The 16,573-nt window shown below is 46.2% G+C and overlaps 1 protein-coding gene across 1 annotated transcript in view; it reads right to left on the bottom strand.

Annotated features, from left to right (window-relative positions):
• The window catches only part of ABHD1 (abhydrolase domain containing 1), a 128,457-nt gene extending 111,884 nt beyond the window's left edge, over positions 1-16,573 (bottom strand). The window contains exon 1 of the mRNA XM_081188736.1: positions 16,561-16,573. The gene's annotated coding sequence lies outside the window, so the exon portion shown is untranslated. The remainder of the gene's footprint in view (positions 1-16,560) is intronic.

The raw sequence follows: 16,573 nt of genomic DNA, 5'->3' as shown, positions 1-16,573 counted from the left end.
GGGGAATGTAAACTCTGCTAAGGAAAGGAACTTGCTAGCGCAAGTTAGGAAGGATATTCATAAACAACATATCCTCTCCTACCACCCTGAACAGGGACACGGATGGCGATGTGGGTTAAACCTAGGACTTGCCGATCAGAAGGTCGGCAGTTCGAATCCCCATGAAGGGGTGAGCTCCCGTTGCTCAGTCCCTGCTCCTGCCCACCTAGCAGTTCGAAAGCACGTCAAAGTGGAAGTAGATAAATAGGTACCACTCTGGCGGGAAGGGTCCGGTCCCTTTCCCTTTCCCTACCACCCTGAACATTCCCACATTTTGGAGAGTCCACCCCCTTCCGATGTCATGTGTTTCACTGTCGAGCTGCTCTTGCGGACGGAAATCTTTCCCTGGTGTTTAATCAGAATCTCATTTCTTGTCATTTCAATCCCTTGGCTCAAATCCTACCCTCTGGGGACTTCCGGTCGGTGCCAGCGCTTAATGGCGGTCCTGCCTCCGAGCTCCGGAGAAGGACTGCTTCGCAAGTTCGGGTCTTACCCGCTACGGCGAGCGGGGGACCCCTAAAATCTCAGGCGCTGAAGCCTGAGAACAAGGAGACTCGGTGGGCACCTTTGCGCCCCCCGGTACCGTGAAAGAGCCTTTTTAAAGGCTACGGATCGACATCGGGAGTGAGCGCAGTGCTGAGAGTCGCTACCCAGCCTGCGAAGTGAAGCCGCGTCGCCATAAGCGGAGAGCGCCGATTTCTTCCTGAAAAGAAATTCTGGACGGAATTCCCGTGAGTAGGATTTGAAAAACAATTGGGACCCTTTTAAATCTTGAAAATTGAGCTGAAAGCGGGGGATTAAATCAAGGAAGTCTGCCTCCCCCCGACTGCATGAAAGTGAAAGCAACGGAACTTTAAACTTGCATCCGATGAAACCTGCTTTTTAATTAACTTAACCGGGCACTGAGACTTTGGATCTCCCCTCTAGCTAGCAGGGCAGAGGGGAGGTGAATGAGACTTTAAAAACTGCATGATTTACCTGAAGTAAAATCCTCTGCTGTCTCATCTATTGAAAGCACGAAACGGTCTGCCTTCTCAGAACAATAGGTCACTGAACTGACTTTTGCCTGCAAAGTGATACTGTGATACAAAGTCCATATAGTGACTGGCTACAGTGTATTACAAGGAGAAACAGCATAGACTGGGAAACTGTGGCAATTTATAGCTACAAGCTTATAGCAATATTGACTTTGACTGTGTTAATCTCTTTTTTTTTCTATACCTTTGGACATTCTCCTTTGTTCTTGTATTTGGACACTTTATTTTATGGCCATTTTGATTTGCTCCCCCTAGAGGGTAAGTAAAGTTCGACACGGCCTAGGACAGTGGAATTTTCCAACAGGAAACAGCTCCCGTGGGAAGTGACCTTGACATGAGTGGCGCACAAGAAGAGATTGTCACAAGAGCCAAAATTAGGCAACAACAACAACAGCTGCAACAGCAACAGACAAAGAAAAGAGGCTCAATTTCAGCTGCAACTCCAGGACCAGTAGGAACAACAGAACAGGAAAAAGGAGCAGCTGCCTCTATGGAAGCTGTGACAGACGCTCTGCTTAAGATAAATCAAACTCTGGAGTCTTTGACAAAACAGACTTCAGAAAATACACAAAAATTAACAGAAATATCAGTAAGATTAAACCAGAACACAGAATCTATTAATAAATTGGTGGAGGAAAACGCTACTACACGCCAAATTGCCGAAGATGCCAAAGCTGTTGCTGGAGAGACGCAAGAGAAATTAGAGCCGATTGCCAAGAAGGTCTATGAGCATGATGCAACTCTGGCCTTGTGGGAGTTACAGAGAAAAGAGAGAAATTTGAAATTAAGATCGATCCCGGAGAACGAGAGAGACAACCTTGCGGAATACCTGACACGGGAGTTTGTGGACTGCTGGGATCTGGAGGAAGACGAATTTAAAATCACAACAGCTTTTAGACTGGGTAAAAAACAGGACAGAAAGACCCCGAGAGACTGCCTGATTACATTTAGATCCAAGGAGGAAAGAGACAAAATATTAGGACTACATTTTGAAAAGGCCCTGCAAATTGGTAACTCAACTGTACAGATTTTCAAAGATATCCCAAAATATATCTTGGACTTAAGAAACTTCTACAAGGACCTGGCTCTTCTGTTAAAGAAAAATTCCATCCGCTTTAGGTGGGAATTTCCACAAGGACTGTCATTTGACTACAAGGCAAAAAAGGTGAAAATAAAGACAATTCAAGATAAAGACAAATTTTTGGCAAGAAATCAGGAGGACTTACAGAAGGGGACTGTGGATGTACTGGCAGAACAGAGGAGAGCACTAGATATCCTGAATCTCTCGATTGGACAAAAACCACCACCATCAGAAGAAGAGCAACAACTTGGAGCTGTTGGAGGAGCCTTAAGAAAATAACAAGATGGCTCTGCAATTCCTTAGTTGGAATTGTAATGGACTGAATGGGCCTTTGAAGAGAAGACAAGTATTTCATATTTTGAACAGAGAACAATTGGACTTGATATGCCTACAAGAAACGCACATAACTAGAGCCCACAGGAGACTACTTACAAATAAAAGGCTAGGACAAGAATTTGTTTCATCAGACAAAGTTAAGAAAAGAGGAGTTGTAATATATGTGAAAGAAAAATGGGCTCCAAAAATGATATTTAAAGATGAACAAGGGAGATACTTGGCAGTGGAGATACAAGTACAAGGAGAAAAACTTTTAGTTGTTGGAATTTATGCACCAAATGAAGGCAAATCTGACTTCTTTAAGAGACTTCATGAAACCCTGACGGACTACCTGGATTACAATATGATAATTATGGGAGACATGAATGGCGTGGTCTCCACTAATATGGATAAGGCACAAAGACTAACAATCAGTAAGGAAGGGAGACTTCCTAAGACTTTCTTTGAAATGACTGAAAACATGGACTTGATAGATATATGGAGAACAAGGAACCCTCTGGAGAGAGAGGGAACCTTTTTCTCCCAAGCAATGTTGACCTGGACCAGAATTGATCAAATTTGGATTACTAGTGGCATGGCCCCAAAGATTAAGAAGGTAGAAATCTGCCCAAAAACTTGCTCCGACCATAATGCCGTGAAGATGGAAATGAAACTAACAACAACTGGTCAATTTAGATGGAGAATGAATGACGCCCTCTTTCGAGACAAGGAAATCGTTATGAAGGCCCAAAAAACCTTAAAAGACTATTTCGAAATAAATTTGAGGGCTGACGTTGAGAAAAGAGTGATCTGGGACGCAAGCAAAGCGGTGATGCGAGGTTTCTTGATTCAACAAAACTCAATAATGAGGAAAAAACAAAATGAGAAAAAAGAAAAGATTTTGGAAAAGATAAAAGAAGCAGAGAAAAAACTAAGAGTAAAACCAAAGTCCCAGGAGATCTTAAGAGAGATCAAGTTATATCAATCACAATATATGGAATTGATGAACCTGGAGATTGAATGGAAGATAAAGCAGATGAAGCAAAAGACATTTGAATCAGCAAATAAATGTGGTAAACTTCTGGCTTGGCAACTGAAGAAAAGGCAGAAACTAAATACAGTCACAAGTTTAGAAGTGGATGGAAAGAATATATCTAAACCTAATGAAATTAGAAATTGCTTCTTGAGTTACTTTAAAAAGCTTTATACTCAAGGCTCGCAAAATGAAGAAGATATAGATAAATTCCTTGATAAATATGGATTACAAAAAATCTCTCATCAAAACAAGATGGATTTGAACCAGAGAATAACAGAACAAGAGATAGAGGCTGCCATTCAGAATATGCAACTGGGCAAATCCCCAGGACCAGATGGATTGACTTCAAGATACTACAAATCGCTGAAGGAATGGCTGATTCAACCACTGAAAGAAGTTTGCAATGAGATCCTTGAGGGAAAAAAGACACCTGAATCGTGGAAAGAAGCATATATTTCACTCATACCAAAGACAGAGACTGAAAAGACTCAACTGAAGAACTACCGCCCAATATCACTACTTAATGTGGATTACAAAATCTTTGCAGACATTTTGGCAAAAAGATTTAAAAGAGTGTTGATGGAGAAGATTCATGGGGACCAAGCAGGCTTTCTCCCTAAAAGACACCTAGCAGACAATGTAAGGAATGTGATAGATATTTTGGAGAAGCTAGAGGTGAATATAAACACTAAAGCAGTATTGATCTTTGTGGACGCGGAGAAAGCCTTTGACAATATTTCTTGGAGTTTCATGATAAAGAATCTTCATGGGATGGGGGTAGGTCAAGGTTTTGAGAATGGTATGGCCGCAATATACTCTGAACAAAAAGCTAAATTGATTGTAAATAATGTAGTGACGGAGGAACTTAAGATAGAAAAAGGAACACGACAGGGGTGTCCAATTTCCCCATTACTTTTTATCTCAGTTCTGGAGGTGTTGCTGAATATGATAAGGGAAGACCAGCAGGTTAAGGGAGTGCAGGTCGGAGCTAAACATTACAAGCTAAGAGCGTTTGCAGATGACCTAGTATTGACTTTGCAAGAGCCAAACACTAGTACGAAAAAGGTTTTAGAAATAATACAACAGTTTGGCCAGGTAGCTGGATTTAAGCTGAATAAACAAAAAACCAAAGTCTTAGGAAAAAATTTAACAGAGGCAGAAAAGGAGAAGTTTCAAGAGGAGACAGGGTTGACACTGGTCAAGAAGGTGAAATATCTAGGGGTCTATTTGACATCTAAAAATGTGAATTTGTACAAAGACAACTACGAAAAATGTTGGTCGGAAATTAAAAAAGATCTAGAAATATGGTCAAATTTGAAATTGTCAATGTTAGGCCGAATTGCTGTGATCAAAATGAATGTATTGCCTAGAATGTTATTTTTGTTTCAAACCTTGCAGATTCTCGACAAGATGGAATGTTTTAAGAGGTGGCAGAAAGATATCTCGAAATTTGTCTGGCAGGGCAAAAAGCCCAGAATCAAATTTAAAATATTGACAGATGCTAAAGAAAGAGGGGGTTTTGCCCTGCCGGACTTAAAATTGTACTATGAGGCAGCAGCATTTTGCTGGCTGAAAGAATGGATGCTCCTTGAAAATACAGACATCTTAGATCTGGAAGGTTTTAACAATGCTTTTGGTTGGCATGCATATCTATGGTATGACAAAGTTAATAGTGTCTTTAAGAATCACATTGTTAGAAAAGCACTGTTTAATGTTTGGAGAAGATATAAAGATCTGTTGGAAAACAAATCCCCTAGATGGGTCTCACCAGTGGAGGCCAAGGCAGTGAAGAAACTCAATATGGAGGTCGGATGGCCGAAGTATTGGGAAATTTTGGAACAGGATGGAGATAAGTTGAAATTGCAAAGTTATGAGAAACTGAAGCATAAGGTACAAAATTGGTTTCAATACCATCAAATAGTGGAATTTTTCAAACAGGACAGGAAAATTGGCTTCCAGATGGAAAAATCAAAATTAGAAACTGAATTGTTAGAACCTAGTACTAAGAATTTATCTAGAATGTATAACTTGTTGCTGAAATGGAATACACAGGAGGAAACAGTCAAATCAGCCATGATTAAGTGGGCACAGGATGTTGGCCATAACATCATGTCAGATGACTGGGAATGGTTATGGAACACCGGTATCAAATTTACGGCATGTAATGCCTTAAAGGAAAACATTATGAAAATGGTATACAGGTGGTACATGACCCCAGTCAAGCTGGCAAAAATTTATCATCTGCCCGATAACAAATGTTGGAAATGCAAAGAGACTGAAGGTACCTTCTACCACCTTTGGTGGACATGCCCGAAGATAAAGGCTTTCTGGGAGATGATCTATAATGAAATGAAAAAGGTACTTAAATGTACCTTTTCTAAAAAACCAGAGGCTTTTCTCTTGGGCATTGTCGGCCAATTGGTGTCAAAGAAGGATAGAGCTTTTTTCATGTACGCTACAACAGCAGCAAGAATACTCATCACAAAGTATTGGAAGACACAAGATCTACCCACTCTGGAAGAATGGCAGATGAAAGTGATGGACTATATGACATTGGCAGAGATGACAGGCAGAATCCGTGATCAAGGAAAAGAGACAGCGGAAGAAGAATGGAGAAAATTCAAAAGATATCTTAAGGACTATTATAAACTTAATGAATGTTAGAGTGTTTTGGTTCTTAGGAACAAAGGGATACAGTGACATAAGGTTAGAATATAGAGATGACTAAGATGATTAAGGTTGGAAAGTAACAATTGGGAGTTGCTATAAAATTATGGACATTGGGATGCAGAAAGGGGGGGTATGGGGAAGTCCCAGAAAAGAGGTTTATGAAAATATGTTACGAAATTATACGTGTATGTTTGTTTTCTTAAGTGTTTGTTTGTTTTTTAAAATTTGTAAAACCAATAAAAATCTTATAAAAAAAAAAAAAACAAATCCTACCCTCTGGAGCAGCAGCAGAAACCTCGCTGGCTCCACCTGAGCTGTCTGGTGATGGTTCAGACTAAGACTCCCAACAGGTTGGAAGCCTAACTTGTGCTAAAACATCATCACTTGTGATTCCTGCAGGGGTTGGACTAGATGACCCTGGGGGTCCCTTCCAACTCTACATTTATATGATCACAGAAGGTGGGGAACCCATCCCCGCCACGCCCTATAGCAGGCCCATCTGGTCTGGCCTTTCCTTCTCTGAGGGTCTGGGTGGGGGTCTTGCCCGGCCCCCTGAACACGCACACCCGGCCCCTCTCGTCTCCCGAAACACCCCCCCCCCTTAGCCACAAGCTTCCTCCTGAATCCGGAGTCCGCCTGGTCCCTTCGCTTCTCGCCTTCCTCTCTCCTGCCTCGGTTGCGGTCTGCCTCGGGTCTTCCTTCTCCTGCCAGAGGCAGCCCCAGGGAGGAGACACGGGGGCGGGGGGGGGGCAAACAAGCCATCCGAGTCCCACGCTGGATGTTGGGGGGGGGGGAGGCGCTGGAAGAGGTTTCTGAGTGTTTCTGGTGGGGGGAGGCATCGCAAGGGCTGCCGCTGTTGACACGGGAGGGGGTATTTCTCAAAAAAAAAACACCCATCTTTTTGAGCTTCTGGAGCCAAAGAAAACCTCCGCGCCGCGTTTTGGCCGGGGAAGCGGCTCTGGTTCCAGCCGCCAGGATGCTGTTGGTGTCCCCCTCCCCTCCCTCGCCCCCCCCCGACTTTCCTAAGGCAAACAAACCGGGGAGGGGGGCTCCCTTCTCCCCACCCCCCACCCATCACGCGCTGGCAGGTACAGCATCCTCCCCCGGACAGAAATAGGACCCTGCCCTCCCCCTCCGGCTATTTTTAGCTGCCTGCAAATAACTTGTTTTGAGCCTGGAAATGCAGGCAGTCCTGCCCCCCCCCCTCCCCAGAGACCAGGAATTGGGGTGCGTGCCATTTCCAGCCACAGTGGAGAGCGGAGACAGCGGAGTGTTTGTGCCTGTGTTGGGGGGGGGTCCTCTTTGCACGTGCGCTCACCCCGAAAGCAGCCACCCCGGGGGCGTCTAGGAAGCTGCTCATCGAAGGACACACTCTCTATTTTTTTTCGGGGCGCAGGGGGCCAGGCAAGCAGCTATGCCCCCCCTCTAAATACCCCTCTCTCCAGCTGCTGCCTTTTCCCTCCCAGCCCTGCAGCACCTCCTCGTGGCGGCAGGAGGAAGCGCTGGTGCCTCAGCGGCTGCCGGACCGGGATGCCTGCGGCTGCCTGCCTGGGTCCGACGCCCCAGGCAGGGCGGGCGGGGGGGGCCTCCCCTCTTCTCTGATGGAACCCACGACCGAGAGGTCTGGGGTGGAGGGGGGGCTTAGGGGGCGCTGCCTGCCCGGCTCCCCGATTCCCTCACCCCATGATGTCCTCGCAAGCGGAGGCTTCTGGGCCTCGCCCCCCCCGCCCCCTCCCCGACTGGCTCCCATTAGCTCTGGCGGCTCCTTCCCAGTCGAGGCTCTTTTGCCTTTTATGGGAAAAGCATCTGGAAGGCGGTTGTGGGGGGAGGGAGGGGGCAGCCACTCCCCACCACCATTCAGCCCAATGGCACTTTCCTGGCCGAACCCCTGAGAGGGGCCTGGACGGGGGGGGGAAGGCAGGGAGGGGCCTCTGCTGGGAGAGGGAGAGCAGCCCTCGCCCCCCCCCCCCCGTCTAGCCTCACGGGCACAGGAGAGCCCAAGATCTGGGGGGACAGGGGCTGTTTCCATACCCCCCCCCTCCAGGCTCAGGGGCCTTTCCTTCTGCAAATCTCTTCCCCTGGCGGCTGCGGGGGACCCAAAGGAGCTGATCTTGTAGCGGACACGTGGCTGGGGTGCCCATGGGGGGCTGCAGGAGAAAGGACCTCCCCTGAGTCCCTTTCCGGGGTGATGGGGGCGGGCAGCGTCCATATTCTCAAGTGCCACAGCGAGCCAAATCTGGGCTGGGTCTGGTCTGCGAGGCCTGCAAGAAGTTCTGCTTCTGTCTCCCTTAAGAGTGTTAAAAAGAGTCGGGAGAAAAGGTGAAGGAAGTGTGGAGTATTTGAGGGTTTGTTGGTTTGTTTAAAGGTCAAGGGACCCCTGACCGTTAGGTCCAGTCGTGACTGACTCTGGGGTTGCACGCTCATCTCGCTTTACTGGCCGAGGGAGCTTCCGGGTTGTGTGGCCAGCATGACTAAGCCACTTCTGGCAAACCAGAGCAGCGCACAGAAATGCCATTTACCTTCCCGCTGGAGTGGTACCTATTGATCTACTTGCACTTTGAGGTGCTTTTGAGCTGCTAGGTGGGCAGGAGCAGGGACCGAGCAATGGGAGCTCACCCCGTCCTAGGCCCTGTGGTTTAACCCATAGCGCCACCCATGTCCCTGTTGGTTTGTTTAAAGAACGTTTAAAGAAAGCACCCATCTCTCCTGGATGCGCTAACTGAGATTCCTGCATTGCAGGGGGTGGACTAAATGACTCTGGAGGTCCCAACTCTATGATTCTGAGAGGAGTTTGACTAGCAATGCTGTTTCCCTGAGTTTTCCCCCTGCAAAGCTAATTTACTGTGGTTTCCGGTTAACCAGGTTGTGATAGCTCTGCCATCTCTATAAAAGCTGCTAAGTTCTGTATGTGAGCAGAACACCCTATGGATGAGCTCAGAAGGAAGTCTGTCCGATGGGGTCTTCTCCAACGCAACTGAACAGACTTTTACCCTGTTGTGTAGTGAGTTGAATAGGATCCAAATTGCAGCAGTCTGATTGGCCCTAGAACAATAGGATCCAGAATGCAGCAGTCTGATTGGTCCTAGAACAATAGGATCCAGAATGCAGCAGCCTGATTGGTCCTAGAACAATAGGATCCAGAATGCAGCAGTCTGATTGGTCTGCAGAAGCCACCCAATCCAACTCCAGGTGGAAGTGAATCCGCAACCTGATTGGCCTACAGGAGAATCCTGGAACTAGCCAATCACGTGGGGCCCATTGTGTAAATAATGTATATAATGCAGACATTTCGGGGGGAACTTCCATTCCTCACTACTATGAGCTGAATAAAGAGCATGAAATCCACTCTCGACTCTGAGTATATTTCATACCCCAAACACAACGCGAAGGCCTGATTTTCTCCCACACCTGGGAGATGGTGTTGCACGCCTGCCATGGGCGCATGGAGACAGGATGGGGCCGACTTTGGGGTCTAGAGCTGTTCCAATCTCTCTTTCTTCAGCTGCATCTGCTCATCTGTACTGGCCGCAGGGATGTATCTGAAGAGGCTGAGGCTGGACCAAGCCAGTGCTCTCATGGGGGCCTCTTCAGGGAAGCCCCCTGGGCAGGACTAGAGTGCAGCAGCCACGGGCATTCAGGGTCACACCGCCAGAGGCAATGGAGGCAGAAAGTGGCCATCTTGGCTAGTGGCTATTGCTCTGGTAACGTCCAGATCCGATGACCTTCAAGCGTTATATGTGAGGCTGCCTCCGAAGACGCTTTGGAAATGGTCGGTAGTTCAAACACGGAAGCTGTCAATGGGGCTGGCCAGTTTCACCCCGTGCCACCCATCTTAAAGTCTCTTGTGTGGCACCATTGACCAACCAAGTGCCAAAGGGTTTGGAAGCCCCCCAGATACTCCGAAGGGCTGCCTGCCTTAACTGTTTGTTTATTTATAAAAGCATTTATAAAAGTATCTCTGCCACCACATCAAGGCAGTGTACACTCGAAAACATCATTTTAAAATTAGTAAACAAAGCCTTCAAGTCAGCATTCCAGTGGCAGGGGAATCAGAAGTTAATCAGCTGCCAAGGCTGTTCAGATAAATGCTCCTGCTTTCAAAGTCTGCTTCAGAAGGCCTTCTTCTGAGGACGGGGCGCAAGGAGCCTGAGAGATCTGCAAGGCCCCAAGTTGATGCTCCTTTGGTTCCCACTCAGGAAGCCTCTGAGTGCCTGCTTTGCTGCCGCTGGCTCTCTTCCCTTGCAATGCCTGCTCTTCTCTTTAGTTGCTGTTTCTTGCTCTCTGGTTTTATAGTTCCTGGTCATTTTATTATTGTAATGCCTCTTGATTTTTTTCCCCCCTTCTTTTTTACTTTGCGAGCTACTCTGAGGACTTTGAAGTAAACAGCATTTTAAATAATCAAACCATCTGCTTATTTATATTTTAAGCATTTATAGGCTGCCTTCCTGGAAAAAATCCCCTTGGGGCAACATGCGAAGCAAAAAGCGTCTGGAGCTGGGCATCAGGGCATCACTTGCGCCAGGTTCAAAGGGGTCTGCAATGCTCAGGCTTGGGTTCCGGCACACCTGCAGCTGGGGAGGGTCCCACAGGTGTGGAGGTAGCGTGTGGGGACACCTCAGCTCTGTAGGTGTCTCAGTTGGGGGGGCTGTCAGGGGACAGTTCTGCCATCCTCTTCTTGGTGCAGAAGCTGGGCTACTGGAGAGAGAACTGGGTGTGTCCCCTGCCTTCCTCTGGGTTGTTGTTTTGATGGTTTTGATGACCTCTCTGCCCACCCTGCCACTCTTCCAAGTGGAGTTCTCCCCCCATTGGCTCCCCCCTCCCTGTCCGCCTCCCAGGGAAGGAAGCAAAGGGGGAAAGGGCAGCCGGCAGCAGGAGCCAGCCTGCCCCACAGCACAGATGCAAGGTGGTTCCGCAGGTGCTTCCTCCCCAGTGGTGACACTGGACAGGCTGCCCGGATGCCCCTCCCTCCCTCCCTCTGCCGGGACGATTCCTGGAAGGGCAGTGACACAGAGCCAGCAGCAGCACAGAGCAGGTGCCCTCTGGAATACCCACCTGCGCCATCAACACCCACAGCACCCCCCACTCCCAGAGAGGAAAGGGGGCAAGCCCCGAAACAGAGTCGGGCCACAGAGAGCCCACCAAATCCGGCCTCCTGTTTTGGTCGTGGCCTTTCCTGGGAGCTCATCAACTTAAAATAGCATTTGGTCCTTAGTTGTTGCAGCATCACACTGTTGACGTGTGTTATGCTTGTGGTCTACTAAGACCCCGAGATTAAGGCTACCAGACGTCCCCGGATTTACAAATCAGTCCCATGCAAAATCCATTGAAGTTGAAAAGTGTCCATGGATTAATTGGAAAAAAAAATCTGGTAACCTTACCCTAGATCCTTTTTTCACTTGTACTGGGGAAACTCAGCCAGATTTATTATTATTATTATTATTATTATTATTATTATTATTATTATTATTACTACTACTACTACTGCTGGCAAGCCAGGCGTCCCCCATCCTATATTTGTGCACTGTCTTAAGTGCAGAACATTGCATTTGTCCTTCCTGAAACTCATTCTGCTAGCTAGGGCCCAGTTCTCCAATCTGTTAAGGTCATTTTGAATTCTGATTCTGTCCCTCCCAGTTTGGTGTCATCTGCAGATTTGATGAGCACCCCCTCAATTCCTTGATCCAAGTCATTTATAAGGATGTAGAACAACAACGGGTCCAAGACAGGACCCTGCAGCACCCCACTGGTCACTTTTTCCAGGATTACGAGGAACCATTAATGAGCACTCTTTGCCTGTTTTCCCTCTTGCTTTTGACATAGCCAAAGAAATATTTTATTATTATTATTATTAATCAGTGCTTTTTTCATGAGGTACTCTAGGGTACGCAGTACTGGCACATCTTTATTTTTTGGTTAAAAAGTGTGACACGTACGGTAACGACTTCATGATGAGTACAGTGGTACCTCGGGTTAAGAACTTAATTCGTTCCGGAGGTCCGTTCTTAACCTGAAACTGTTCTTAACCTGAAGCACCACTTTAGCTAATGGGGCCTCCTGCTGCCGCCGTGCGATTTCTGTTCTCATCCTGAAGCAAAGTTCTTAACCTGAGGTAATATTTCTGGGTTAGCGGAGTCTGTAACCTGAAGCATCTGTAACCCGAGGTACCACTGTATTGGCACCTATTTTTCTAGGGGGGGGGGGAAACACTGTTTTTAACCTCTTTGCAAGCCTGAGCTCATTCTGAGCTTTCGCCAGCCTGACCTTCCCCTTTGCAACTGTTGGCTACTCCTGCACACTCCTCCTTTGTGATTTCCCCATTCTTCCGTTTCTTAGACATGCCCTTCTTAACTCTCAGCTCAGGTTTAAGCTCCTCATGCAGCCGCACCGGTTTCCTTGCTTCCCAGGCTAGAAACCCGGAGCCTCGTCTGCTAGGAGCTGCCTTTGGACCTCAGCGGGGAGATCTGGCCCCCTGCCGCCTCCAGCTGTTCGCTCCTTTGCACACGGAGTGCTGAAGAATTCAGAAAGAGCCACCTGTTTACATACAGATCTTCTTGGAAACGCATTTTTCCCCAAACGCGGCTTTTCTGCCCGTTTAAATTTGCTTTTTGTAATTCTCTTGCTTTTTTATACGAGCATGTTCCAGGTGCCTTGCCAACACATCCCTTAACAAGAGAGCTTTTCCATGTCAACTTCCAGTTGCAGAAGGGAGAAGGGCGCCTGTGACTCCTTATCTGCCGCATCTTCGATGCGTAACCCGATTCCCGCGGCACCTGGGAGCGGAGCCTGAACTCCGGGGCTGCAAGCCCAGCCTGCTTTTCCTAAGCTTCTGCTCTCCGCTTTCCCTCCTCCTCTGCTCCGCGCAACATCCTGCTTGGCAGAAGAGCCCTGGACAACTTTGAAGCTTCCCACACTTTCGTGACGTGCTGGCAGCTCCCAGCTGCGCCTTTTGCAAGCCAGCCGTCGCTGTTCCAGGCGGCGAGCGGCGGTTTCGGGTCCAGCGGCTGCACCCAGTTCCCTGCCGCTGATCCGGGGCCAGCTCGGTGCAATGGTTTGTGGGCCGGACCAGGACATGGGAGACCAGGGTTTGAATTTCCGCTTGGGATTGAATGAAGCTCACCGGGTGACTGTGGGCCCGTCGCTGCGTCTCTGCCTGACCTACCCTAAAGGGTTGTCGTGGGAGTTAAGGGAGGATGGGGGAGAACAACGCAAGACACCGCGAGTTCCTTGAAGGGGAAAAAAGGAGGATATAAATGAAATAAATAAAAATAGGAAATGAATGGAAGGCGATTTAACACCTGGCTGAGGCCAGCGCAGCTATTTACAGGACTTAATTCGCCCACAGCATATGCGCCCTTACCTGTAAGCCCACCACAACCTTGAGAGGCAGGTCAGGCTGAGAGCAGCGGAAAAGGGGGATTCCATGCTATGGCGCATCAAGGGATTGAAACTAAAACTGCGAATATTATAATACCATTATATAAATCTATGGTGTGATCACACTTGGAGGAGGGTGCGCAGTTCTGGTTGCTTTTCGAGGCTCATTGCTGCTGGGAATGGGGGAGGAATGTGAGAGAGGGAAGGCTGGTCTGCTGGGAGCCTGAGGGCCCCGATCCTGCCTCTTTCCACCTGACAGGCTTCATAAGAACTGCTGCTGCCCAGCAAGGATGGAGGGGGTATTCTAGGTGAGGTTTTGTTCGGAGTTTTGCTTTTATTGATATTAATTTTTTGTACAGTGGTACCTCGGGTTACAGACGCTTCAGGTTACAGATGCTTCAGGTTACAGACCCCGCTAACCCAGAAATAGTACCTCGAGTTAAGAACTTTGTTGAGGATGAGAACAGAAATTGTGCTCCGGCGGCAGTGGGAGGCCCCATTAGCTAATGTGGTGCTTCAGGTTAAGAACGGACCTCCGGAACGAATTAAGTTCTTAACCCGAGGTACCTCTGTATCCATTCTTAAGGAAATTAGCCCTGGGTGCTCACTGGAAGGGCAGATCGTGAAGCTGAGGCTCCAAGACTTTGGCCACCTCATGAGAAGAGAAGATTCCCTAGAAAAGACCCTGATGTTGGGAAAGATGGAGGGCACAAGGAGAAGGGGACGACAGAGGACGAGATGGTGGGACAGTGTTCTTGAAGCTACCAGCATGAGTTTGACCAAACTGTGTGAGGCAGTGGAAGACAGGAGTGCTCTGGTCCAAGGGGTCACAAAGAGTTGGACATGACTAAAAGACTAAACAACAACAACAACACCTCTTTTTTTAAAAAAAAATATTTATTAAGCTTTTCCAGACAGTAAAAATTACAAAATTATAAATAAGAAAGTAAAAAAACATAACAATAGTAAAAGAGAAAGAGAAAAAAATACAAAAATAGACAATAAAGAAGAAAATTAATAAAAAAGAGAAAAACAGTCAATATTTTCATGTCATATCTTTCAATTACTTATTTCCTGACCTCCTCACACACCCCTTTTCTGTATTCCAGTTCACATAGTTAGTTCAGCAAATCCTTACCCTCTATCATTTATCTTTACTTATTATCTTAACCTTTTATAACTATATATTTCCAACCATTGTCAATCTACATTTACATATTCTTATTCGACTTTTTGCCAATACCGCTTATTATCAGTCCAACATCACTTCAACATTCATTAATTTTACAGTATTTCTGCAGGTAGTTTTTAAATTTCTTCCAATCTTCTTCCACCTCCTCTTCTCCCTGATCTCGGATTCTGCCAGTCATTTCTGCCAATTCCATGTATTCCATCACCTTCATCTGCCACTCCTCCAGTGTGGGCAAATCTTGTGTCTTCCAGTACTTTGCAATTAATATTCTTGCTGCTGTTGTTGCATACATAAAAAAAGTTCTGTCCTTCTTTGGCACCAATTGGCCGACTATGCCCAAGAGAAAGGCCTCTGGTTTCTTCAGGAAGGTATATTTAAATACCTTTTTCATTTCATTATAGATCATCCCCAAAAAGCCTTAATCTTTGGGCACATCCACCAAAGGTGAAAGAATGTACCTTCAGTTTCTTTACATTTCCAACATTTATTATCGGGCAAATGATAGATTTTTGCAAGCTTGACTGGGGTCATGTACCACCTATAAATCATTTTCATAATATTCTCTCTCAGGGCATTACATGCCGTAAATTTTATACCTGTGGTCCACAACTGTTCCCAGTCAGCAAACATAATGTTATGCCCAACATCTTGTGCCCATTTAATCATAGCAGATTTAACCGTTTCATCCTGAGTGTTCCATTTCAACAGCAAGTTATACATTCTTGAAAGTATCTTTGTTTTAGGATCTAACAGTTCTGTTTCCAACTTTGATTTTTCCACCTGGAAGCCAATTTTTCTATCTAGATTAAAGGTCTCTCTTATTTGGTAATAGTGAAGCCAATCTCGCACTTTATCTTTTAGTTTCTCAAAACTCTGCAATTTCAAATTATCTCCTTCCTGCTTCAAAATTTCCCAATATTTCAGCCACTTGGCCTCCATATTGAGCTTTTTCTGAGCCTTCGCCTCCATCGGTGACAACCACCTTGGGGTTTTATTTTCAAGTAAGTCTTTGTATCTTGTCCAGACATTAAACAATGCTTTCCTGACAATATGGTTTTTAAATGCTTTATGTGCTTTAACCTTGTCGTACCACAAGTATGCATGCCACCCAAAAACATTGTTAAAACCTTCTAAGTCCAAAATGTCTGTATTCTCAAGAAGTAGCCAGTCTTTCAACCAGCAGAAAGCTGCTGATTCATAATAGAGTTTAAGGTCTGGCAGGGCAAATCCCCCTCTTTCTTTTGCACCCGTTAGTATTTTAAATTTTATTCTGGGCTTCTTGCCCTGCCAGACGAATCTAGAAATGTCTCTCTGCCACTTCTTGAAACAGTCCATCTTGTCTAAAATTTGTAATGATTGAAACAAAAACAACATTCTTGGCAATACATTCATCTTTATAACAGCAATTCGACCCAACAAGGAAAGCTTCAGATTTGACCATATTTCTAAATCCTTTTTAACCTCCGACCAACATTTTTCATAGTTGTCTTTAAATAAGTTCCCATTTTTAGCTGTCATGTTAATCCCCAAATATTTCACCTTCTTCAACACCACCTCTGTATCTTTATTTTTATGTGGAAATTGTTCAGTTTGGTTATGTAGATGTGATGTGTTTTATTTATTTTTATGCCTGCTGTTTGTAAATCTTTTCCTATTGTAAGCCGCTTTGTTTTAACTGTGGAAAGGCGTCATACAAATAAAATGATGATGATGATGATGATGAAGTCTCTTCACCCCTCAGTCCCTGTCCTCCACTGCTGGATGCAGTAAATGCCTCCGGACCCCAGTAGCTGGGAATCCCAAGTGGGGAGAGGAGGTGCTGCTGCTGC

The sequence above is a fragment of the Podarcis bocagei genome (assembly GCF_964188305.1).
Source record: "Podarcis bocagei genome assembly, chromosome: 3".
NCBI lineage: Eukaryota > Metazoa > Chordata > Lepidosauria > Squamata > Lacertidae > Podarcis > Podarcis bocagei.
This window is presented reverse-complemented; position numbering and strand designations above follow the sequence as displayed.